The sequence below is a fragment of the Mustela erminea genome, chromosome 1, assembly GCF_009829155.1.
Source record: "Mustela erminea isolate mMusErm1 chromosome 1, mMusErm1.Pri, whole genome shotgun sequence".
NCBI classification, from domain to species: domain Eukaryota; kingdom Metazoa; phylum Chordata; class Mammalia; order Carnivora; family Mustelidae; genus Mustela; species Mustela erminea.
This window is the reverse complement of record NC_045614.1, coordinates 213839221-213865253: the sequence shown is the minus strand read 5'-3', so window position 1 is coordinate 213865253 and position 26033 is coordinate 213839221. Positions and strand designations below refer to the sequence as shown.

The window sequence follows — 26033 nt, the reverse complement described above, 5'->3', positions numbered from 1 at the left end:
AATGAGTCCGTTTTGGCATCTTTAGGGTTAAAGATCCTCTCAGAATCTATAGGTCCTGGAGAAGGCAGTTTTAAAACTCAGCTGCTTAGACCCATTTTTTTCCTCCAGCAAACAGGAAATGGAGCCCTGAAGGCTTTTTTTTTTTTTTTTCAACTGGAAAGTGTGTGGGGAGGGGGCATACTCATGATGCCCACTTACAACCCTGAGCCTGACCCAGACTTGGGGGTCTCTGTGTGTTTTTTCTTCTCTCTCTTTTTTCTATTATTTTGGCAGACTTTTTGGAATGTCTGGGAGCTAAGGGCTTTGCTTCATGGAGCAGAATTCTGCAGCAAGAAAAAGAGAAAGTTATAGACTAAACCACAGAAATGTAAACACGTCTGCAGCTAAAATAACTCTACTTTCATTGAAAACACTCCTCCTTCACAATCAGACTTCTGTGTGCTATGGTCAATAAAACGGCATGTTAATAGCGACCAATTAATAGATTATGTTGCCCGGCCTTAAAAGTTGAGGGAGTTTTAATTATTATTTTTCAAATTAAAGGAGTGCTTATTCCCTCCCTTCCCTTGGGGTGGGGGGGACTTCGCTTTCTTTCTGGCTGTTTGCTGAAATTCTTGGCTGTTAAAGTTTGGCGAGGGAGGGACATGAGTAGTTTTCACTCGGTCGGTCGGAAAGGGGCGAGGGAGCGAGAGGACGCTCTGGGATGGGTTCGTAGCGATCACGCAGGGACGGTCGCGACAGCCCCCGTGGGACCTGCGTGAGTGAGGAGCGGCAGCCCTCAGGTAAGCGCGATTTTGATGTCAGGTTCGCTGATAAACTAGAACATCTGGGGGGTCCCAGCACAGTGCCCCCGAGGCCGAGGCCGAGGAGCAGAACCTCGCGGCTCCCCCTCTTGGAAGCTGTATTTTGCGGACACGGTTCTCACGGGGGCTGCTGTCACCGCGTCCGCGCGTCAGGCCGGGGTGGCTCGCGCCCAGGCGTCCCCGCACCGTCCCGCGCCGCGCGGCCGCCGGCAGGTCCCCGCGCTCGGCTCTGGCTCCCGGGGCGCGCACGCAGCGACTCCGGGTCCCCCGAAGTCGGCGGAACCTTGGCCCCGCGTCTCTCCGTCATCAGTCTGAGGGCGACGTCTTCGCGGTGCCGAGCATCCAAGGCAGTCAGTGGTTATTTTAAACTTCTACGGCAGCAACCCGTTCTTTTATCATTCTCATGTCTGTCGTGGCTGAGGCTGGGGGAAAATGCTGCTGCTCACCAAAAGCGACCCCGAGTTTCGAGGCGCAGACACGTCCGCGGCTCTCCCCGCACCGCGCCCCCGTCCTCTCGAGTCCCCTCCTGGAGGCGCGTCCCGGGTTCCTCTCCTGCGGGGCCGGGCTCGGCGCGCACGTCGTCCCAGGCTCCGCGGGAGCAGCTGCTCCTCCTCCTCGTCCTCGTCCTCCTCCCCCTCCCCCCGCCAGCCGCCGGCTCCGTCCTAAACCCGGCAGCGCAGGACCTGCCCGCGCCGCCGGGCTCCCCGCCCGCGCACACCCACGCGCGCACACCCACGCGCACTCGGACACTCGCGCCCCCGCGCCCCGCCCCCGGCGCGCACCCCCCGGATCGCGGGTCGCGCGTCGGGGCGGCCTCCCTGCTCGGCGATTGGCGGGAGCCGGAGCCTCCCCGAGGCCGGCGCCCACACCATGGGCTGAGCCCGTCGGCGCCCCGGGAGTCAGTGCGGCCCGGCTCGGCGCGCACCGCCAGGCACGCGCTCGGGCACACGCGGGCGCGGACACGCGCGGACACGCACGTGCGGGACACGCCCTCCCCGACGGCGGCGCTCGCCTCCGGTAAGTCCCGCGGCCCCGCGCTCTGCCCGGCTCCCGCTCAGGCGGCCGCGAGGACGCGGCGGGGTGGCCGGCCCTTCCGACGGCGCGGGGACAGGTGGGGTGTGCGACGCCGGGAAGGAAGGCTCGCTGCTGCCGGGGACCCGGAGGGCGCGCGGGGTCGGGGCCGGATGGAGAGGAGCAGGCACCCCGAAACCGGCGGGGGCTCATCTGGGTACCGAGCCGAAGCCTACTCGTTCTTGTCTCGACTGGGAGCAGATGGGGCGTTAGAGACCGCTCTTGGCTGAATGCAGGGACCAGGTGCGGACGGGGCTGTCACCCAGGGTCGTGCTTGCATGCGTGGACTCCCGCTCCGACGGCGGCCGGGAAGCCCGGGCTCTGTGTCTTCCTGCACCCCCCTCTGACTCGGTGTTTTCACGTTCTGACACCTCGGAGCGCAGCTGTTAGGTTTCCGTGCTTACAGTTTGCCACCTTAACTGGCGTGCTCGGCATGTTTAAAAATGTAACCTGTAATTCTTTTTTTTAACCAGCTAGCCTTGGTATCTAAAATACGTCATCCATTTGCCACTATTATATATTGATAGGTGTTTTGCAAAAGGGACTGTGGGGAGTTATTTTTAGTATTTTTAAGCATAAACTTACATACTGCTATTAATAGCAGACCGGACTGCCTAATAAAATGGATATACAATTTTAATGCAGATGTGGACTTAATACAACTCTTCGTTGATACAAGGATAATTTCGTTTACCCTTCAAAAGACCATATTCATATGGGCCACAGATTTCACCCTGCCGTGTTTCTGTAGTTTCTGTAGTTCAAAAAACTTTCAATGTGAGTATAAAAAGCTCTGTATTTTTCCCTGGGTGACATAACATAGACTTTATTTATCATCGGAACCACTTTTGAGTATTTTCAGTTCTCTCCAAGTAGTTTAGAGCCCTTGACCGACCTCAGCTCCCCATCACCTTATCACCAGAGAACTGTCACATTCCTGGAGTTAACCCTTGCTCTGCGGGCATCAGCTTGGGTCAGCTCCTTCATCAGTGGGAAGACCAGGCAACAGAAGTTATGTAAAATCTAACCAGAAAATTACTTCACTGGGTGTTAAATTATGAATGAGCTAATCATACCACTGAAATTACAAATCTAGTGGAAACGGGATGAGCTATGCAAACTTGTGGCTAATATGTAAAGTTTTATAATTCTAAAGAAAGGTTTTATGAGTGCTACCTTCATCACCCATGCTATTTGCGGTTTGGTAATTCTAGCTTCCATTCAAGTCAATGACTTCTGGAAATTACACTAAACGGGCGAATGGGCATCATAGCTTTTGATTTATATGTTGAAGAATATGTAATTCCAGCACCACTTAAAATTACAGTTTCTCTCCTTTCCTAACACTTTGTCATTACTTCATTTTATTTTTTAAGATTTCAGGACAGAATTGTGATACATTATTTTACATGTGTCTGTTATTTCCTGATAAGTGCTTGGGGATTTAATCTGAGATTCCTCCTTTAGCTAACATTTTGAAAATCAGAATTTACCATTTGAATGGACTATGGGGTTATGTTTGTACCTGTGTATAAAACGACCCCCCCTATGTTTTCTTTTGGCGCTAAAGAAAAATCTTTTGAATTTCTATCTTATAAAATCAGGTGTTTTATTTGTGGTGAGGGCTAAGACCCCAGTGGAATGTCAGATATATAGGTAAGAAGTTAAGCATCTCCGAAAAAAATAAAAAAATGATTTTTAACTTAGGTGCTGTTCAAAAATATTGTATGTATACTGTGCATGTGTGGAATAGATCATGTGTCATGTTATAGGTAAATAAATACTAGAAAACTTTCCATTTTCTTCTCTAAAATTATTATTAGCTCTGATTTTTTTTTCTGATTAGTTATGCTTACACAACAAGAACATGAAATAATAAAAGGGGAATTTATTTCTTCCCAACACAGAGGCGCCATCATTTCTTAATGCTTTTCCTACTCGCTGGTGGAAAAGGATAGAAGGTCAGCCTCCGTCATATGATACATGGTGGTGGGGAGACATTGTCAGGTTGAATAAATGTCAGTGCTGCGTGCTATTTCATAGAACTCCATTCAGGAGGTGTTGACATAGAGACACCTGCATGTGTCTAATGAGACTCATAGAGCCTGGGAAGCAAGATGCGGTCAAGGTAACTTAAGTCACCACGAGCAAAATCCCAGCCTTTTGATGCTTCTCCATTTAGGGTGGGAGTTGATCTCTCTAAATGCAGGTAAAGAGACAAAGAGGTCATCTCCTGACTTCATCACCCTTTGTTTGCCAGGCAAGCTTTTCCAATGAGGAGGGGAGTAGGAAAGGGGCTCTGTTTTCTTTCCCTTTTGCATGTAAGGATTCCTCGACTTTGCAGGGGGATGAGTGGGGTTGGGTGGGAGTGTGGGGGGGGAGGCGCTGGGGAATATAATCCTTCGAGATACAGCTTTTATTTATGATCTACACCTTGAATTTGAAACAATATTAAAAACTCTGGAGAGGCATTGGTAAGAAAAACAAGCTGACGCAATAGGAGTATTCAAGTATTTTGGACACAATTTCAGGCAATTTGGAGAGCTGGTTACAGCAGTGTGAGCTGGAGGGCTGGGCGGACTTAGCGGCACTGCCGTAATTGGTGATCGTTTACACACAAGGTCTACCAGCCATCCCTCCGTATTCTTGGTGCTCACGATGGCCTTCTCCCTGGTGCTTCTTTGCACTTCCAGGTGGCTTATTAGCAGTCAGTTAATTAGTTATGTCTTTTGCGTTGTCAATATACACCTCACGTGAATTGATTCAAAGCTGGTCTGTAGATAAACAACAGGAGTTTCCGATGATTGGACTAGCCTCTGAACCAGTGTTTCAGAAGAGCCAGGGAGGAATTTCTCTTTTAATTTTACCTTTTATTTGTAACATTTTGGTACTTAAAGGAGAGAGGATTCAATGTTTCATGTTTGTAACATTGCAAATCTAGAGAAGGTAGTGAAGGCAGGCGATCTAAAATTACTTTGCTAAATTTAAGTGTAAGTAAAATGTAGACGACACCAAGAAATTAAAGGGTGTGTCTAAGAATGGTCTAAGTTTTAGATTTAAACTAACTTTTAAGTTCTTCTATTTTTATAGTGACATGTCATAATCTCGAAGACCCTGATTGTGTATGAGAAATAGTAATTTGACAATGAAAGTAAGGGGTTCAGTTACCTTGAGTTCGTGTATGTTCAAAAGTATGTGCAAAGTCAGTTTAGTTATGTGACTTTTTTTCTATGCATGTGAAGCTTGAAATATCCTTGAAGTGTGTAAAATAAGCTATTTGAATTAAAATATAGCAGTTTTTTTTTTAATTATACTCAAAGAACTGAATGTCAGATCTGATCTAGGACAAATCGCTAGCATGTCTAAACGTTTTTAAAAACGAGATCTGTGGCTCCTTCCTTTTGATTTTGGATTGTTGTAGTGAGAATGAGATCTTCATACACACTGGTGTCTCATATGGGATTCCTTTTAGGAATAACATTATTTCCGTAATCATTCCCACTGGAAGGGGGAGAAAAGCATCTCTGCAATGAATAGGAAAGAAAACAGGCTCGTGTGTGGTGACATTTTTTAATAGCAGGAAACTCTAATTTTCACTTAATTAAGGGATTGGTAAAAGCTCCCAAATCTTAAATTAAAAGTGAAGACGTGTGTTTGCTTCTCAGTGTGGGTGCAGGGCAGCAAGGGAGGGAAGGCCTGTTCAGTGATGTACTGTCATTGCCATATTTCTGTTAAGTGATTCCCCACTCCTGGTAGAGAGATTCATTTTCTCTGTGATGGAGCAGAAGTGTAGGTTATGGATTCTTGGGGCTTAGTAACTTAGTGAAAGTTGCAAAGGAAAAGAAATACTGAATTGGAGTGTTCCAGGCAGGGAAGTGTTTGTAACCATGTTGGGTGTAGCCATAAACTGCTTGGTGGAGCATGGGTTCGCTGGTGGTGTTCACCTTGCTGTCTGAATGAAGATGGTCATCCGATCCTGTCTCTTTGGAACAATAGGAGAAACCCAAGGTCTTACCATATCTGTTTATGACCCATTGCCTTAACAGAATAAATTCACTGGACTTGACCATGGAGAAAGTGCTGTTGCCTCTTCTATGTTCCCTGGTGCTGGGAATTCTGCTTGAGGCCGGAATGAATGAGGCTCTCGGGCGTCTGAGAGGAGAATGGGAGATGTCTTCGTGGTGGGAGGGGGCGGGGACCCCTATGGTGCTGTCTGGGAAGGCAAAACTTTGGACCCCAGGAGGGGACAAGGTGAACTTCGGGATCCTTGCATGGGCTTACATAGACCTAAGCTGAGCGGAATTAGTAACATAAGTACGTGCTGGTAAAACGAAATGTTTGGAAACACAAGCCACTGACACTTACCATGTCAACATAAAACTTTTAAATGAAATGTATTAGAAAGCTGAAGTTTCTTTTATGAGGAAGTGAGAGAAAAACATGGAGAAAAGAAGCTGACTGCTAGCTCGGGAACATTCTAAGAAGATCTCATGCTTCGAATGCTTTCTCATTAAAATTATATCCAACCTCGCAAAGCTGATGTGTGCCTGCTGCCAGATTTACAAATCTGGGTCTCTAATTGCACAAAATTTAAACTTGTCTTGTGCAAGGCTTGCTCTTTTCGCAGTGCAAGATTCAGCGGCAAGATGACAGAATAAGCAAAAGTGGAGGAAAATTTGCCTCTTCAGTATCGAAAAGTACTTTCTAGTCTCTTTGGCCCTGGCGGTAAAATGTACTTCACTACAGAGTTCTAAAATAGAAATAATGACAATGAAGATCAGATACCAGGGAATATCGTGGGTCTTTTCTGGAGAAGGCATGTTAAGTCAGCATATTACCAATATTTACTCCAAGTTCTGAAACCTCCCAAAAGGCCCTACTGTGAGGGCAGTGGAGGAGGTGATCGAGTGTTGCTTCAAGTTTCAAATCGAGAGGCTCTCCTCGCCAAAACTGTCGGTTCTAAGGTGGCTTACCCTCGTAGCTCATGACAAAATTTGATTTGTTTTTGCAGTTTTCTAAGACTTCTAAACACAGGTGGTTAAACAGAGTGCCTCACAAGTACAGTTTCTCCCAGTTACTCCATACTAAAATTGTAAAACCAGAGGTAAGTCGATAAAATCAACCCAGGGGCGTCTGGGTGTCCCAGTTGGCTCAGCATCCAACTCTTGGTTTCGGCTTGGGTCATGATCTCAGGGTCAAGGGATCGAGCCCCATGTCAGGCTCTGTGCTCAGTGGGGAGTCTTCTTGAGATTCTTTCTCCCTCTTCTCTGCACCCCCAACTCGTGTGAGCTTTCTCTCTCTCAAATAGATACATAAATCTTTAAAATAAAAAAAATTAAAATCATCCCATAAGTATGTAACCCCACAGTGAGCTATCAGGAGGCAGAGAAAGGGATACATTCCTATGTATATTATCAACACCTTTATAAATAATTAGCTTCAAAATTTTTTTTTTTTTGCAAAAATGAAGCATCCAATCATGTTAAATTTTCTTTATTAATTTTAAGCAACCTGGGGACACATTGCCCAGTCAAAACTTCTGGATCACCTATTGCATGAGAGCACTGGCCACAGAGAGACTTGGGGAACATGGGTTGATCTGAGACTACGAAGGCACTGGATATGTCTGGAGATTGGAAGAGCAGCTGTAAATATGCGGGAAAGCCTGAAAATTACAGCATGGAGCTTACCTATCTACTTGTCTGACTCCCAGAATTAGTGATCCACTTGAATTCTTCTTTTTTTTTTTTTAAGATTTTATTTATTTTTCAGAGAGCGGGTAGGAGAGAGAGGTAGAGAGAGAGAGCACAAGCAGGGGGAGCAGCAGGCTCTCCACAGAGCAGGGACCCCGATGCAGGACTTGATCCCAGAATCCTGGGATTATGACCTGAGCTGGAGGCAGTTGCTTAGCTGACTGAGCCATCCAGTCGTCCTGTCTTTTTATCAACTGATCGTATTGACAATGTGGAAACAAAACTCTAGCCCTTTCCACTCCACGTAGCTAATACATATTCACTTGGAAAACAGTGTCTTGGGGTCAATGTCTGCAGGTGGAAGTTGATGCAAGAGAAGAAGCACGCCCAGGAATGCTGGGAATGCCGATGGGCAGACCCTGGTCTGTGGTCAGATCTAATCCAGGCTGTGAAGGCTCAGGACTCCAGCGGAAGAGGGGCATTCAGGGTCACGGAAAGGCAAGTGCAGGGAGAGAGACTAGAGCGTGCAGACGGTATCCGGGAATGGCACCCTGCCTCTTAGACTGATCTTCTACTCAAGACGCCTCGCAGGGAGGGCACAGTGGGGAAGCCTCAGGTTACACCTTGAGGAAGATGAAATACAGAAAGGGAATAAGAAGGGAGTGAAGCCATGTGCCACGGGGTTTAGAGAGGGGGGAAGCCACGTGCCACGGGATCTAGAGAGTGGTGACTTCATATGCTAACAAAAGTGGCTCTAGTGTCACCTGCTCAGACCAGGCTGGTGTGACGGCGAGCTACGGCCCCCTCTGTGACGGAGGGAGTGGCCCCTGTGAGGTTTCTGTGTCAAGGGCTCTGACGTGCTATTTGGGGGTGATGGCAAAGACCATACAAGACAAGAGAAGAAAGGTGAGCTTCTTATCCCACGACCCAGACCCTGACCTCGTAGGGACTGAGAGGAGAACTTCATTTTTAGTCTCCGCATCAGGAGTGCGCGGGTGAGCCTTTGGCGGGATGGCCCAGCTTCAGCGCGTGGCCCCCACCGCCTGCCTGCCGGACGCCTGCGTTCTCACCTGCTGTCTCCGCTCTGACCCTTGTTTCTCTTTGGCTCTACCTATAGTATTTATTGTGCATCGACTTCTGAATTCTTAAAAGCCTTGTTATATTGCATATATCCTTGTAGATCACTTTAAATCTTTTTTTTTTTTTAAACAGGGTAGAGTATGAATAAAATAGCCCATCTTACAAAAATCGTGCAAAGAATGATCTAAACCACACCACAGGAAGATCAGAGAGGTCGGAGATGCTTCCGGAAGGACGAGGCATTGGAGCTGTGCAGTGCCATCTAGGCGGTGTGTGTGGGGGGGCAGGTGGAGGTGCTAGTAGGTGCTTGGAGCATGGAGCATTGGGAGTGTCTGGGTCATGTAGCACAAGAACTACCCAGCCCTCCCGGTTTTGGGAGCACCAGTGTAGACACTTACTTTAGTATCCCAAGTGTGAAGTCAAAATGTAGCGAATGAAATGATCTGGCAACAGGGAAGGGAGAGTGTGGTGTTTGGAAGATTGTAACCGACGGTGTCCACACCCGATGGTGCCGGCCAGGGGCGTGTGTTGTCCCGGTCACCCTCACCCTCAGCCTCAGCACGGCTCTTGGAAGGAGGGGCCCTTATTGCCCCCGTTTTCCAGAAGAGCAGAGTGAGGTTTGGGAGTGCGGAGGCCGGAGTTACGCAGCTGGTAAGAACTCGCAGAATGGAGTTCGGAACCCAGGCAGGGGCTCTGCTGTCCCAAATTCCGTCGGTCAGAGCAGGGGGCCGCCTCCTGGAAGTGACAAGAAGGGAGCAGGTGGCAGAGAGGCAGAGGCAAGTGGGAGGTCGAGACAGCAGCGCTGGATGGAGAAAAGAGTGCGCGTCTCCTGGTTAGTCTTACGTTTTCCAGTAGCCGTAGTGAAATTATCAGTAGCCAGTTTTTAAATTTTCCAGTGGCTACATTAGAAAGAAAAACCAGTTAAATTAATTTTAATAATCGATTTCACGTAATACAACATGTCCAACACGGTATCATTTCAATGGAATGCCTGTAACTATTGGCGAGGCTTTTTGTATTATTATGTTTTACGTTAAATCTTCCAATTCCAGTGTGGCGTTTGGACTCACAACACATCTCAGTCTGGACCCACCGTATTTCAAGGGTTCAACGGTCACATGTGGCTGGTGACTGCTGTATTATGATGCAGGGCAGGTTCAGAATCTTCGGCTAGGCGTTCATATTTAACATAATCATGAAACCCATCCTATAACTGGATCACAGGAGTAGAATGTTGTGACTTGGTGTCTCCTTTGGATCTCATCCAGAGTATCACTGTGGAGCCAGATAAGATAGCAATAAAAAAATGGGAGGCTAGCATGACATATTTAGTACTAAATTTGCAGTTTTCTAATTGGAGGGAAGACGTATATATAATTTCCTGTTGACTCACTACATACTTTTAAAGAGCAAAATAAATACTTTCAGGCAGAAGCTTCGCATGTCTGGTAACGCATAGTGCTGCTTTTATTGGAATCACGCTCTGACAACTTCATGAGTAAAAATCTTACTCGCATGTTCCCTGTTTAAAGATAACTCCAGGATGATGACATATTTCTTGCCTGGCATATGGACAGTTTCTTGAGAATAATGCAATTTTTCATTCGGAAGAATAGTCTTCTTCTTCTTCTTCTTCTTCTTTTATGTTTTTATTTATTTGTTTGGCTGAGACACAGCCAGAGAGAGAACATAAGCAGGGAGAGTGGGTGAGGGAGAAGCAGGCTTCCGGCTGAGCAGAGACCCCCCCTCCCCCAATGTGGTGAGGTGCGGGGCTCGATCCCTGGGCCCTGGGATCATGACCTGAGCTGAAGGCCGACGCCTAATGACGGAGCCGCCCAGGCGCTCAGCAGAATAGCATTCTTGAGGTGCTGTTATCCTTCCAAAAGAAAGAACATCTGTGAAGTGGACCGCCGTAGGGTTAACTTTCAAGAGCCCATGTTCACACAGCATCTCCTAAGAAGGCCTGTCCCTCTTTAGGTAACACGCAAGTTTATGGCAAATTCTTATAAAGTCAGTCGTGTCGTTCATATGCTACTTGGTATTATCAACGTGCTATGTGTGATGTGTCTTTGAATAACTTAGCTCTTTACCATATGCATGCTTTAGAGTTCAGATTTAATTTTTATGCAAAGTAAAAAAAAAAAAAACTCACTGTAGGTTCTTACTCATTCACATTTCCCTGAATAAGAAATTTGTTTTCAGCGCTTGTGCCTGGTCTGCCGCAAACTCCTCGTCTGTGTTCCCTTATAAATGGTTTGCTCTCATTACCACCAGTGCGTGATAAGGGAATTTCCCTGTCCTTGTTCTGCTGGGTTGTTCCCAGTGGGCAATGCTTACTGTAAGGAAACATACAAAAAAACCCCAAAAGTGTGTTAAGTAAAATGCATGTGGCTTTTCTCCCCTCTAAATCCCTATATCAAATTTAACACCTCATTTATACAGTTATTGGCAGCCGAACACAAGAGACAAAGGATACTGGGATTTATTTAAAACAAAAACAAAACCAAAAACCCAGAACCTCAGAACTAACGAACAGGGCTGTGTGTTCCCGTCTATCCTGTGGCCCATCTCTGGTGGCTGGAATGCTTCCCAGGAAGGCCATGGAGGGACAACCCCAAAAGCAAGAATACCTTTATAAATATAGGAATATAAATATGTAAATACGTAAATATCTTGCGTGCAGTTGTCTCCCCTGTTTTCAAATGTGGGTAACAAAAGCAGTCTTTTTAAAAGATTTTATTTATTTATTTGACAGACAGAGATCACAAGTAGGCAGAGAAGCAGGCAGAGAGAGAGAGAGGGGGAAGCAGGCTCCCTGCTGAGCAGAGAGCCCAATGCAGGGCTCAATTCCAGGACCCAGAGATCATGACCTGATTAACCCACTGAGCCACCCAGGCACCCCACAAAAGCAGTTTTGCAGTCAAATCCTGTTCTGTTCACCACAGAGCCTGGGCCACCATGTGAGTTCCTTCCAGAGGTAAACTGAAGTTCTATTCTGGGGCCACTGCCTGTGCACCCGATGCCGTGGGCTGCGTTCTGCCTCCCGGTTTCCTGCGGGAGTACGCGTTTAATTTAAGGTCCAAATTCTATTTGAGAAGTCTGAAGCCCATTAAATCTTCTTCAGTAATTCGCCTGGGGTTCCGCGCCGTGAACATGTGTAAATATGAGAATGTACGAGGCTAGGGGGCTCTACAGAGCGTGGGTGCGAGACCACGTTGATGTAAGCCACGTGTGCTTGGAGTCTTGGAGGAAAGTCCGTGTCACTGCTGGCAACCAGAACTTGAGGCTGGCCGGGTGGTTCGCAAGGGAAGGCTTGTGTTCAGTCACTTCTGCACTGGGTCCTTGCCGCTTCATCTGGGAGGACCTTGGAGACAATGTGCTGAAGGCAGGACTGTCATGTGTCGGAGGGGACAGAAAGCCAGCAGGTTTGCTACCCCTGTCCCAAATGCTTTCCCCACCGGCTTCCCAGGTTGGGTGTTTGCAGGTGTGAAATGGCCAACGTGTGCTCCTGGAAGCTGCGATCTTTAGTTAGACTTGGGTTAATAAGGACAACTGTAGAATTTTTCCTCTGGGCCGAACAGCTTTCTTCTGCTCTGGGGGGATGGGGGAGGGTTCAGCAACTTGACAAGTAGCACCTCATAGAGCTACCTTGTCAAGGGTTCGGGGTACCACTGAGTGCCTCTCTCTTCCTGCGGCCCCCTGGGCGGCCCTCTGTCCCCCTCAGCACCACAGTCTCCTATCTATCTCTCCATGTGGGGTGGGTTTCCTTAAGCCTGTGAACTGTGTCGGTGTAGACGAGAGTGCCAGCGACATTTCACCTGCCGTGGGCACGCACAGGGGCTCAAAGAAACAAGTCGGCGAGTCTAATGAAATCAGGCTGCAGATCTGAAGCAATTTTGGAAAACCCTGCTGCGCTTTCTGTCCTCTGTCTGGTTTTCATGGAAATTTGTGTCTGGGAATGAGAGGGAATCGGAGTGGATTTGCTAGAGGCAGGTGCCTGCGTTCTTTGGCTTTGGCCGTTAGGAGGCAGGTCCGGGGACCTCTTTGGTGGGGAGGAACCCCGAGGACTTAGGAGATTTGATGAGCAGCGCACAGTCTTTATAAGACAATGGGGGGATTTTCGCAGACTTCCTGATTTTTTGAAAATTATTCTTAAGTCCGCCCTTGTCTGGGATTTTTAGGACAGAAAACACACCCCACTTACTGTCTGTGTTCCACAAATTACACTTTGAGCTTGCCGCTGTGTTATTTCTATAGCGGGCGATGCTGATGCACGTAACTTCAGAGACGAGGAGTACAACGACTCCATCTCTTTGTTCAGCAAGATCCTGGCCAGTTCAGGTCGGGGGGACGTGCCGCAGCATCATGGCTGGCCCTGTTGGAAATACAGGCTATGTCCTGAGACGTGGGGAATGAATTCTGGTCCACTCTAGATTAAAGAAGTAGTGGAAATGAGAATCAGAATTCGTTATGTTTGCACTGGCAAGGGAAGCAAGCCCGAACACTAGTTTTTAGTCTTTGCTCCAAGCAAGTGAATAAGAATTGCATATCATGTATTTGAGAACGTTAAATGCATGCTTCTCTTTCGGAATAAGCAAGATTCGTAACAGACTGAGGCAAGGCAAAAACTGCTGCCGTGGATACTTAATACGGAATGAAAAGATGTCCTGAGAAATCTTCAGTTGGTACATACGTAAAAACTAGGATGAGGTTTTTGAGTAAGGACCCGCATCGGCTTCATTTGTCTCAGATCATTAGCTCTTTATTTCTGCGCTTTTTCATTTTTCGGTTTCTCTTTGGTTTTGTTTCTTGTGCTCGACACCCACTGGATTCTAAAGCAAGACGCGATGTGTGTGGGAGCTCTTGGTAAACGAGCACGTCAGGGATAGCATTGCCCTTGCAGGAGTAGTGATGGGGACATCCTGAGCAGACGGGACTCAGTGTGGACAGCATTTACTTGTCACTGAGGCTTTGGCGCTAAACCCCGTGGGAGAAGAAACGATGTCTTGTGATGCAGGTACCCATAGGCTTACGCTGGTGTTTTCAACTTCTTTTCCTGACCAGTCCGCTGCAGACGGAGACTTTTCAGACATTTTCCCCCTAATCCTCCTTTCTCCCACACACGAATCTACCATCCCAGACGCTCTGTGTATGTGCTTTGGAATTTTACGTTATACGTGTAGATGTATACCTGCCTTCAGGTATAATCTGTACTTTCTGCAAGAAAAGAGTGAAGACTTTTCCTCATCCTCCGAGGACTGATTTTAGCCTCCTTGAGAATACACAGTGCCCGGGCTTAGCTTTAAAAAAGCTTCTGTTTAAGAAAACAAAAGTGGAGATGCAATGGGGGGGGTACTGGGGGTAGGAAAAGAAAAAATGAAAGAAGATGGGATTGGGAGGGAGACAAACCATAAAAGACTCAATCCCAAAAAACAGACTGAGGGTTGCGGGGGGGTGGGGGGGTGGGGGGGTAGGGGGGTGGTGGGGACGGGGACGGGAGGGGGGGTGGGGATATGGACATTGGGGAGGGTGTGTGCTATGGTGAGTGCTGTGAAGTGTGTAAACCTGGTGATTCACAGACCTGTACCCCTGGGGATAAAAATACATTATATGTTTATTAAAAATAATAAATTAAAAAAAGAAAAGAAAAGAAAACAAAGGGCGGGGCGCCTGGGTGGCTCCGTGGGTCCAGGGTCTGCCTTCGGCTCAAGTCAGGATTGCAGCACACAGGGATGGAGCCCCGCATCAGGCCTGGCAGGCTGCCTGCTGGGCTGGAAGGCAGGGAGCCTGCTTCTCCCTCTCCTGCTCCCCCTGCTTGTGTTCCCTCTTTCACTGTCTCTGTCTCTCTCTGTGTCAAATAAATAAATAAAATCTTAAAAAAAAAAAAAAAAGGAAAAGAAAGGAAAGGAGAAGAGAGGGCATCTGCCCCAGAGCGTGGCCTGAAAACAAGGATAAAGCGAAAGACAGTTGACCCTCCCTTTGTATTGCTCGAAGGGCTCCATTAAACCTGCCAGGACCACACGCTCTTGCTGCACGCGGAAAGGTGGTAGGATTCTTCTCAGACTTGGGGTGGGTGAGATCAGAGGGACTGCTGAAACACCCACCCACGCTTCCCAAACAAGCAGCCAGGGCCACTCCCGGGGTAGCCCCTGGCAAGCCGGCCTTTCCTTCTGCATCTGGGCGGGAGCAGCCCTCTGGCTTCTGCAGACGGCCCTTTCCTGCCCCCTTGGACGGCCGTATAAATGCGGGTCGTGTTGCCGATCTGGTGCAGCTGGATCACATTGACGCTCAAGTTCCCCCTTCAGTAAAAATGGAAATATATTAAAAAATAAACAACCAAAAAAGACACGCTGAGTTGAAACCCAAAATCAATCAGCAGAGAAAAACACTTGGGCCGGTGTCAAGAGAAACAAAACTACGCCAGCACAAATTTTTATGAAAATGATCATTGAATAGTATTTCCATGAAAAGGCAACTGACTCAGAGACGGAGGGTGAGTGTCCCGTGAGGCAGACCAGAGTCGGAAGGGCCCGCCCACGCCCGGGGCTGACAGAGGCGCGCAAGCAGAGTTACCAGAAGCGACCCAGCCATCCCGAAAATAGGAAAAAAGTACATGAGGGAAAAGCCAGATTCTTAGGAAGGGAGAGAAATGTGTGTTGTGAAACCAGCACAGCTCCGGAAGATTCTAGCGCTGCATTTGAGTCTCTTCTGCCCAGGAGCAGCCCCACAAGTAACCCTCTTGCTCTCCTGGGGAGCGCACCGTCCCTGATCTTCTAGAAGGGCCCGCTGAGAGATGTGACTGGGAAAGAAGGCAGGCACACGGATGAAGTGGCTTACTTAGGCTTACCTCCAGCTCGTGGCAGAGGAAGAGTTAACAGCATTTTCTGCTGGTACGCTTCCTTCTGGAACATCACGGGGAAGCTTGCTTCTGTCCAGGCAGGAGATCCCAGGGGTAATGCGAGCATCTCCCCACTGCCCCACAGGACCCCGAGGCTCCCTCCGCCCCACCCCTGGCACTGTCTGTGCCCGGGATTTGGAATGCGAAAGGTACGTTGGCGTGGATTCTTTCTGTCTTTGTTGTCTGTGTTTTAAGAGGTGTTTAAGTCCAAGCAAGCAACCAACTAGTTAGGACAGCTTGCTTTCCTGAAACTTTCCCCTGTTCTTCTTTCCAAGTGGGCTCTTTTTAATGTCCTAGAGACAGACGTGAGTTTGAATCAGCGGTGACCCACAGTCAGAGTTTTGACCATGAGCGGCAGGATGACTGATGGCTATGTCATGGTCACGTGGAGCCCAGATTTGGAAGTTGATGAATGCCTGCCCTTCAAAATCACACAAAATACCTCTTCACACTATGACTCCACACACAGGGGATGCCATAGTAGTAAAATCGGTACCTGGGTGGTTTTGTTTTCTTTTTTTGGTAATAAAGTCATGTTAGATGATATGCCAGCATGCGCCTGCACCCTTACTTACGTGACACGTGTCTACATTGTCAACTATCTCTCCCACCTTCCACAGCTGTAGCTCACACTGACTTGACTGTGCTCCCCCTGGGGAATATCTTCCAACTTAGTCACTGGGACTTTTGACTCCGAAACGGCCCCGCAGCTTAGAAAATGTTGATGATCCTACTGAACCGGGGTCAGTGAGGACACCAAGCCCATTCACCTCTGTATCCAGAAAGAGAAAATATCCTAAAGTTTCATTTCCTAAGTCATCTCAGACTCATTCCCTTGTTTGGCTCTGTTTTATTCAGTATGATTCCTGTGTGGCATTTTCCTTCCCTCAATCTTTTAATTAGATGTGAGCTCTTACATATAGATGTAAGATAATATTACATATTAATTATGTATATTATTACGTGTATAATGTATATATATGTATAATGTTAATGTAATTAATATTGCATATACATATAGATAATATTACATAGGTTGTGTGTATATATATATAACATGATATTATAATACATATACACAATAATTCTGTATTGTGAACAACCGTGTGACCAGAGCCTAGAGAGAACTTTAAACTGTCTCTTCCTAAACCGCATGCACAGAAGTCTGAGGAGGACCTGGGTTGTACTGAATTTTACTCTCCTGCTGACTACTCAGGTAGAAAAAGACTGCTCTATGCTGATCTCCTTATAAGGATTTCCAGAGACTGAGGCACCTACTGTCTGTGTATGGGAAGGCTCCAGGATACTAAGAAACCACACCTAAATACCAGCCCTCACAAGATAAGTGGGACTTCTGAAAAGTGTTTTTATCCTGGAAAGTCGAAATCTTTAAGAAAATAAGATTTCTTTAAGAAATCTTTCTTAAAGAATCTTTAAGAAAATAAGATTTAAGAAAATAAGACTAACGAATCATTGAACATTACATCAAACACTAATGATACATGTTGGCTAATTGAATTTAAATTTAAAAAAAGAAAAAAAAGATTTTTGAAAGCAAAGATGTCTCCCCATTTTGTTCTGCGCTGTAATAAATGGAAGTTTCTTTTAAAGGGACACTTCTCCTCCGTAGGAATATTGTCACGTTGACTTGAGGAGAGAAAGAGACCCTACTAACAGGAGCCATATTTTTCCCTGGCAAAGAAGCCAACCGCAGTCCCTGATTTTTCTTTCTCTTTCTGGCTTGGCCCTGGTTCAGGCTGGCCTATCTGACTCCATGCTGGATTCAGGGATGCCACCCAGAAAGGGGAGAGTATGGCTGGAGACACTTGGGGGGAAATGTTCAAGCCCACTAACATTTGTTGAGGGGCGCCATGGGGGACACAGAAAGGGACGGCGTGTGGTCACACCACTTCCCAGCGACCCCCCTCCCCTTCCAAACCCCTAGCTGGAGTGTTTTCTGCAGGCACTCAGCTGTGGGTCCCCCCCTCAAAGGGATGAGGTTTGTTACCCTGGCCCCATCGCCAGCCCCCACAGGCTCCTGCCCTTTGTTCTTTTCTCAGATTTGCTTGAAAACTCTCTGAACACATGGAATTTAGTCCAACACCCAGTTTAATGATTCTTTATGTTGACCAAGAATGGTCCTGGGGGAGTCTTCAAAGCATCTGGCCACCCCAAATGTGGCAACACTCACTGATACATTGTGACTGAGTAGAACCTTCGTTAAACCTTTTGAGTTTTGTTCTTGTGGTGTGGGATAATTCAGGAGAGGACTGGATTGAATGGGTCCTTTCGTTCTTCAGAACACCTAGTTTCTTAGTGGGGCGTCAAGACCTCCACTTGCCTCTTAAATAAAAGGACCAGGGGCTCCTGTGCTGGTGGCTGCGGCCTGTGTCAAGCTTAGGAGAGGAAAGAAGTGGGTCCTCACTCTGCCCCCTGTGCACCTGCCTTTTCCCTGTCTGAGGGTGAGGTTCGGGGAGGGCGTGGGGGCTCACTGCGTATGTCTAGAAAGATGTTTTTGTTCCTCCGCTTGGGGTTTTAGTCCTGAGACTGCTAATTAAACCATCCCATAAGTCTTCCATTATAGGTAGTAAAACCTAATTTTAGATTTCCTGCTTGGGCCAGCGTTCTGCTTGATCGCTACCAGGTTGGCGAGGGGCTGGACCCAGGGAGCAGACTGCTCAAATCAGGCCTTTTTCTCACGTGTTTGGGGTTTGGTTGGAATTCCCTGATGGTTTTTATCTTAAGTTTCAAAAACTGCTCTAGATGACTACTTGAAATGCTGCAGCTTGGTTCTTTTTAGTGGACGGCTTTGACGCAAGGAATCCAAGAGGGGCTTTGGGGAGAGAGAGGGCATCAGGTGTTCAGAAGGAGGAAAGCAACAGGACTGTGCTACGTTGCTGAGAACACGAGACTCTTTCCCCTGCCAGTGGTCTGAAACTCAGCCCCTACCTCATGCTGCAACCTTCTTAGGAAACCGCCTGTCTGTTCCAGAAGGCTCTTACAACGTGTTCTTCCTTCCCACCCCTCTCTCTCCAGGGCTCCAGCATCTTCCACCAGGGATGCTGAATGGTTCTGTGGGTAGAAAGGGAGGGATTGGGCCTGTGTTTGGGACTTCCTCCCAATCCCAAATCTAGGTGCTGCCTTTTTGACCCTCCGACTTGGAAAGGTGAATTAATTTAATTTAATTTAATTTAATTTAATTTATTTATTTTTGAAAAGGTGAATTTAGAAGGCCTGTGTGTGCAACAAAATTACAAGGATATTTTGGGTCTGAGGCAGCCGAATGTGGTTACCTGCGAAGGAAAGATGAAACCTGTGGACTCTTCTCCCCCATGGGCCCCCCCACCCCTCCGCTGGAGACTTGGCAGGCAGTAGAGCACCCTGGGTAAAGGCTAGGGACATGTGTGTGGGTTTATTGGTCGCAGGAGGGTGGGTGTGAGCTAAAATCTATAGGAACAGTGTACTAAAATGTTTAAAGCTTTCAGGAGGTATGTCTGGGCATTTTGGAACTTGAGAGGGTGGTATCTGTAATACTTTGTTCGTTGTGAAAATATTAGAACATACACATAAATGAAAATATTTAAATCTTTCCACACTCAGACATTATGGCTACTGACAATGGTGCATTTACTTCTAGAATAATGGTGATTCTTTTATATATACTCTTTTTCCAGGAGTAGATCATATCACATAGGAAGTTTATATAACCTGTTTTTTTTTCCACTTGATAACATGTTGTAAATATCTGTCCATGTCAATAAATAGGTTTAATGAAATATCTTCTTTCTGCCACGTTATTTTAAGACTGTTCAGGATTCCACTGTAGGGTCCTATATTGGGATGGATTTAACCAGTCTTCTCCGTTGAGTATTTACCCTAATTTCCATTTTTGTTATTATAATCCCAGAGTCCTCTGTCTTGACTGGAAAACACAGATGCCCCTGCCCCATCACAGACCAATTAAATCAGACTCTCTTGGGGGTGAGGCCTAGAGGTCGGTATTCTCACCTGTCTTTAGGGCTGGAAATCATGGTTGCAAACCACACTGCACAGTTTTCTGAAGAGCAGGATACATTCTTGGAAGTGGACATGTGTGGTCAGAGTTTGAATCTTCGTCTTTTGCTATACACTGCCAACCTGTCGTTCAGAAGCGTTTTCTTTTCAACAAATTCACACTTTAAGCTCTAAGGCTTCTGGAAAGCGAAGGATGAAAGGAACTTGCACGTGGACTTGGGGACGAGATTTGTGCAGTACCAAATAAGCACACAGAGCTGTTTGGCTTTTGCTGAGTTTTTTTGGTATTGTGACATGACCTAAATAAACAAATGACCATGAAGAAGAAAATCATGAAGAAGAATGTATTTGGGGCTGGTTTCTCCCCATGGAGTTTTGGTCAGACCACAGAGCAGACTCCACAGCCCTGGCCAGGAGCAAGGGACCGTGCTACAGGGCCAAGCTTTATGCCTCTCTGGGCTCTTAACCGTTCTGCAGAGATCTCCCACACCACCGGCGCCAGGTGTCAGGTTTCTTCACTCTGGAGGTCCTCTGTGCCTTTGATAACTTTTTACTTTAATTGCTATTGTTTTTTTCAAAATAATAACAGATGCATAAAGTTAAGTAACAGGGGCGCCTGGGTGGTTCAGTGGTTTAAGCCTCTGCCTTCGGCTCGGGTCGTGATCTCAGGGTCCTGGGATCGAGCCCCACATCGGGCTCTCTGCTCGGCAGGGAGCCTGCTTCCCCCTCTCTCTCTGCCTGCCTCTCTGCCTACTTGTGATCTCTCTCTGTCTATCAAATAAATAAATAAAAATCTTAAAAAAAAAAGTTAAGTAACATTTCTAGGCTTATCAGGAAAACAATGCTCATTCTCTGCCCTCTACCTTCTTCTGTCATTTACCTCCATATTTCTAAGTCCTGGGTTTATTATAATATCTAATAGTATTATAATTAGGATATTATCCATTTTCTACAAAGGGCGATGGACTTGAATTCCCTCCCCTCCCTCGATCCTCCGTCCTGCATCCTTCCAGAGTAGTTAAGCAAACATGTCAGTCAGATTAATGTTCACTTTGAACGTTACTGTAACTGTATAAATGGGAGAGGGGACCACGTGATGTGCTGCCATTACATTTTGTCTTTTCCCAGATTTCACAACTGGCGCTTGAGTGTTGTCTATGTTTTTCTAGGTACTTGTCAAGAAGACTGCCTTCTGCGGGGTTGGCATCTCCTCTCCAGGCTGGGGGACACACGGGGCCATCTGTCAGGGCTGCAGAGGGAAGGGAAGAGTAGGACCCTTGGGGGAGCTGGGCTGGCGAGCTCGGGCGACCTGGTTGCTTCCAGGTACACTGTTGTCCTGGGTCTTCATTCACTGTAAAGTCCAGGAAGATAAAGAATTGGAGATGGTTTTTATGCTGACCAGCCAACAGAAGCTGGTGGTTGAGCAGAACAGTCTTCATTTAGATCCTCCTTAGAATAGACCATCACTGGTAGGACGAGCTTCGCCCGGGTCACAGATGTGCCTCCCGTTGTGCAGCTTTCCACAGCATCTTTCCCTCCGTGGCTCATTTAGGGCTTTTATGACTTAAAAGTCCATGATTCCTGTCTGTAAACCATCATGGGTATTTTTCTCTTCCCTTTCGGATCCTTTGTCTTATTATCTGATTAGTATCATGAATACACACTTGCTTCCTTCTAAGTAGGGAGAGTACCCAGACAGTGACCACCCATCGTTCCAAACACGGGGCCCCCGTCATCTGGATGGGATACTTTCCCCCTTGAGGCGGTTGGACCTGGAGAGGAACTCTGCATGACATCTTACGCCACGGCAGCTGTGGCCAAGGTGGGAGATCAGATATTGGATGGGCTTACGGGAGCCAAAGTACGTTCCTCCCTTGATGATCCCCTCGAAAATGAAAGGAAGTTTCCCTCAGGTTTGTATATTTCCAATTTCATCTGCTTCTCACTCACAGGTGCTTCATTCCTTGGCTTGAGCAAATACCTTCAGGGGAAGGGAACCAGATGTCTCCTTAAAAAAAAAATAAATAAATAAAAAGAATTATTTAGCTCAAGGAGAATTTATTCAACCAGAATTGATTGTAAAAGCCAATAAATACCCCTTCCCAGTGGAGTCAAACTCTTTTGCTGGAAGCCCGTGCACTCTTGCCTTGTCCTATCCCACTAACCCCATTGTTCCCAGACACCCACTCCCATTGGAGACCAGTGTGAAAACCAGCCGACCTAGTCTGTCCATTTCTTGTCTGAGAAAATAGTCACCTGCCAAAGTCCAATATTTCAGGACCTGTCATTGGCACAGGGGGAGACTCTCTCCCAATAGCTCCTACCCTGTTTCTCATTCCAACCTGAGTCACGCGCGGGTCGACCCATTTGCACACACATGGTCATAGTCTGAGGGAATTGCTCTCACGTGACCCCAAACATGTGCCACTCAGCTATCACTTTGCGGTCAACATTACTTAAACAGGGAAAGATTACTGCAAAGTGGTTGGTCGTCACATTGTATTTTAAGCTCAATAATTATGCTTTGCAAATATCACGTTCAATGCTTTTGCAACGGTTTCTGAACTTGGGAAATGAGAACTTTCTTTTTTCCCCCGTAAGGGAAGACAGGCCTGTGAAGTTTCCTCATGATTTTTTTTTTCATATATGTAATTTTTTACTATTTATTTATCCATATATTTACTCTATTTTTTTGCTAGCTCAACATAGGTTCTTTTTTTTTTAATTTTTAAATTTTTACTTATTTTTTTCTTTCTTTAAAGTGTGGTGCATTTTTTATAATTGACGAACCAATATCAATACATTATTATCAATTCGAATCCATAGCTTATGTTAGAGCGCACTCTGTGTTGTCTGTTCTGTGGGTCGCGACAAATGTGTAATGCCATAGATACGTCAGGGCAGTACCCTACTGGGCAGTTTCACTGCCCTAAAAATCCTCTGCGCCACACTGGCTCGTCCCTCCCTTCCTTCCCCCAAGCCCACAGCCAACACCAGCCTTGTTACTATCCCCATGGTTTTGCCTTTTCCAGAATGTCACAGAGCTGGGATCGCACAGCAGGCAGCCTTCCCACACGGCTTCTTTCACTTAGTACTAGGCATTAAGGTTCCTGCGTATCTCTCTGCGGTTGGAGAGCTCCCTTCTTTTCACGGCCAAATAATATTCCGTAGCATGGATGCCTGCAGCTTGCCTATCCCTTCCCCTGTTGAAGGGTATCTTGGTTGCTTCCAGTTGTCTTCAGCTCTTATCTTTGTGATGTTTGTCATAATTGAAATGACATATCAGAGGGAAGGATACAGCCTCTAGGTGAAATGTTGTGGGATTGTAATCAAAATTGAGATTCTAATAATGGCACATCGGTATGCATTGAAGCAAAGGGATCTGATTATTTTTGGTACAAGTGTTGCAGATTTCCCCTAGGTCTGTATCATTTTAGATCTTTGCTCAGTAGTGAATTTGATCTCTGTGATTTGATCCCCACATCACTCTGTGTACACAGGCGTTCTCCCCAATCACTGTGTTTGAAAGCTGGACCTCATGGTGTGTCTGGCTGGAGAGGTAGATTGTTGTCTACATGAGATCCTTAGACCCTAGTGTAGAAGCTTCTCCTCGGCATTCTTAATGCTTGTATTGTCTCCCCACATAGTCCCGGGGGGGGGATCACCCCGTCCCTAAATGGTTCTTTCCATCTTGGTCTCATCCCCTTTGTCGGCAGGAGCTTCCTTCGACGGACTCAGAGGGCGTCTGTCATTGTGTCTACTTTTACGTCCTACGTTAAACCCAGGAAGGCATCTGTTTTTGCTCTTGACTGGTATGATGAACACCTACCACAGGGCTGGGTTCCTAGAAATCTTTCAATGAATATTTATCCAATAATTTCAAAACTGAAATGAATGAATGAACATTTGATCAGCCTTCATGGATTCCAAATGCATATTTCCTTCCACACCTCTCTTTGCAGACAAAGTACAACTGATTTTTTTAAACCTCATTTTATACAATATGTTTTTTGAACAGTCATATATTGATTTTATTTTTCAGGGACACTTTTTTTTTTTTCCTATCTGTGTTCTTCTTGGAAAGCCATGACCAGAATAGTCCCTGAGAAATCTGGGACCATTACGTTTTGTGATCTGGGCTCAATGCTTCCTTTGACTGTGTTCGCTTCATGGCAGTCCCATTACACTGCCCTTGAAAACACGCCTGTGTTTTCTTGGCATCGACTTCTGCCCAGTCAAACCCCTGTCGTTCAGTATATAGGGCAGCTCTTAAAAATTCAAGACAAAGAAAATAATCCGAGACTTCAAATTGTATCTTCTAGAATTAAAGAAGTTGCAGATAATATTTTTAAAAACATTTTATTTATTTATTTGACAGAGAGACAGCAAGAGAGGGAACACAAGCAGGGAGAGTGGGAGAGGGAGAAGCAGGCTTCCACTGAGCAGAGAGCCCGATGTGGGGCTCGATCCCAGGATTCTCAGATCACGACCTGAGCCGAAGACAGATGCTTAACAACTGAGCTGCCCGGGCATCCCACATAATATATTTTTTAAAATTCATATTATATTTTTTCATGTCAATAGGATTTTTTTTTCATAAGTATATGCTATGTATTTTCATTTTCAGTGATTTGGGTATAGGAATACTCTAATTTCTGGCATAGTCATATTTGGAAATGTTAACTTTTTAAAAAAATTTAGTACAGTTGACACCTAATAATAATTTGTAAATGGAACAAATAAACCTTCTAAAATGATTTGACCTTAGCAATGCATGAGGCAGAAAAGTGAGAAGACAAAAAGAACTAAATAAACAAAATCTTAAACAAACCTGTGACAAGACACCAAACCTATAACGACTTCTACACACGGATATACCGTGGAAGAAAGGATGTGGGTTCATTAATAGACAATATTTATGACTCTGTGCCAGCCAGTGGTTTAGGCTTTCCACATGTGAACCAGTGGAGTCCCGTACAACAGCAACTATGGGAAGGCACATTTTAATGATTCTTTTTATTGTGGTAAAAAGCATGTAACACCAAATGGACCATCCTAACCCTTTTTAAGTGGATGGTTCAGTCGTGTCAAGTATATTCATGTTGTTGTGAAGCAGACCTCCAGAACTTTTTTGTCTGGCAAGTCTGAAACTCCATCCCCGGCCGAACAAGAGCTCCGCCCTCCGCTGCCTCATGGTCGCCCCCAGTATACTTTCTGGCCCCTCCTGTCAGTGGAATCGTACCGCATTTGTTCTTATGTGACGGCCTTGTTTCCCTTAGCGGTGTGTCGTCCATGTTGCAGCCCGAGACAAAATTTCCTTCCTTTTTAAGGCTGAATGCTATCCTATTGTCTGTATAGACCATTCTTCTTTTTTAAGATTTTATTTATTTATTTGAGAGAGGCAGAGTGAGCACGAGCAGTGGGGTGTGAGGAGAGGGGTCGGGGAGAGGGGGAAGCAGGCTCCCTGCTGAGCACGGAGCCCCATGGGGGACTTGAACCCAGGACCCTGGGATCATGAGCTGTGCTCAAGGCAGATGCTTAACTGACTGAGCCACCCAGGCGCCCCAGCCACTCTTTTTTTTTTTTTTTTTTTTTTTTTCGGGTCCATTCGTCTGCCGAGGGACAGGGTGTTTCCTCCTCTTGGCTAGTGAGTACTGCTGCTATGAATATCTTTTTCAAGAACCTTTTTTGATTCTTTTGGGTATCTACCAGTGGTGGCATTGCTGGATCATAGGGTAATTCTATGTTTAATGTTTTGAGGAACCTCCGTTCCTTTTCTTATTAACAGTTGTACCATTTTACAGTCCCACCAGTACCGCCCAGGGGCTTTGATTTTTCCACATCTTGGTCAACACATGCCATTTCTGTTTCTTTTTTTTTTTTTTACTTTTTAATTTTATTAAAAATAAATGAATATTTTATTAATAATATTTTATTAAACGTAAAATTTTACTTTTATCTATTTTTTATTTTTTATTAACATGTAATGTATTATTTGCTTCAGGGGTATGGGCCTGTGATGCAACAGTCTTACACAATTCACAGAGCTCCCCATAGCACATACCCTCCCCCGTCCATTGGCCAGCCATTTTCTGTTGCTTAAAAAATTTTTTTTTATAGTAGCCATCCTAATGGGTGCGAGGTAGTATTTCATTGTGTTTTTGACCTATGCTGTTCTTTGTTTTGTTTTTAGTATTTTTAATTTATTTTTGTGAGAGAGATAGACAGAGTGAGATCGAGCTGGGGTGGGGGAGGGGCAGAGAGGGAGAAGCAGACTCCCAGCTGAACAGAACATGGCACTCGATCCCAGGACCCTGGAATCATGACCTGAGCTGAAGCCAGACCCTTAACCCCCTTAACCAACTGAGCCACCCAGTCGCCCTACCCTGCATTTTCTGATGCCCACTAATATTGATGATTTGTCATACGCTTGTGGGCCACCTGTATATGGCAAGTACTTGTACTACATCTATT

At 46.2% G+C, this 26033-nt stretch overlaps 1 protein-coding gene across 4 annotated transcripts in view; it reads left to right on the top strand.

Moving 5' to 3' along the window:
• Positions 1–650: 650 nt before the first annotated feature.
• ERG (ETS transcription factor ERG) overlaps positions 651–26033 on the top strand; it is a 240559-nt gene continuing 215176 nt past the window's right edge. For 2 of the 4 annotated variants that reach the window (XM_032355047.1, XM_032355001.1), the window contains exon 1: positions 1459–1820. The gene's annotated coding sequence lies outside the window, so the exon portion shown is untranslated. Of the gene's footprint in view, positions 783–1458; positions 1821–15208; positions 15695–26033 lie in introns of those variants that run through there. The other 2 variants (XM_032355008.1, XM_032355017.1) reach the window with 2 other exon arrangements.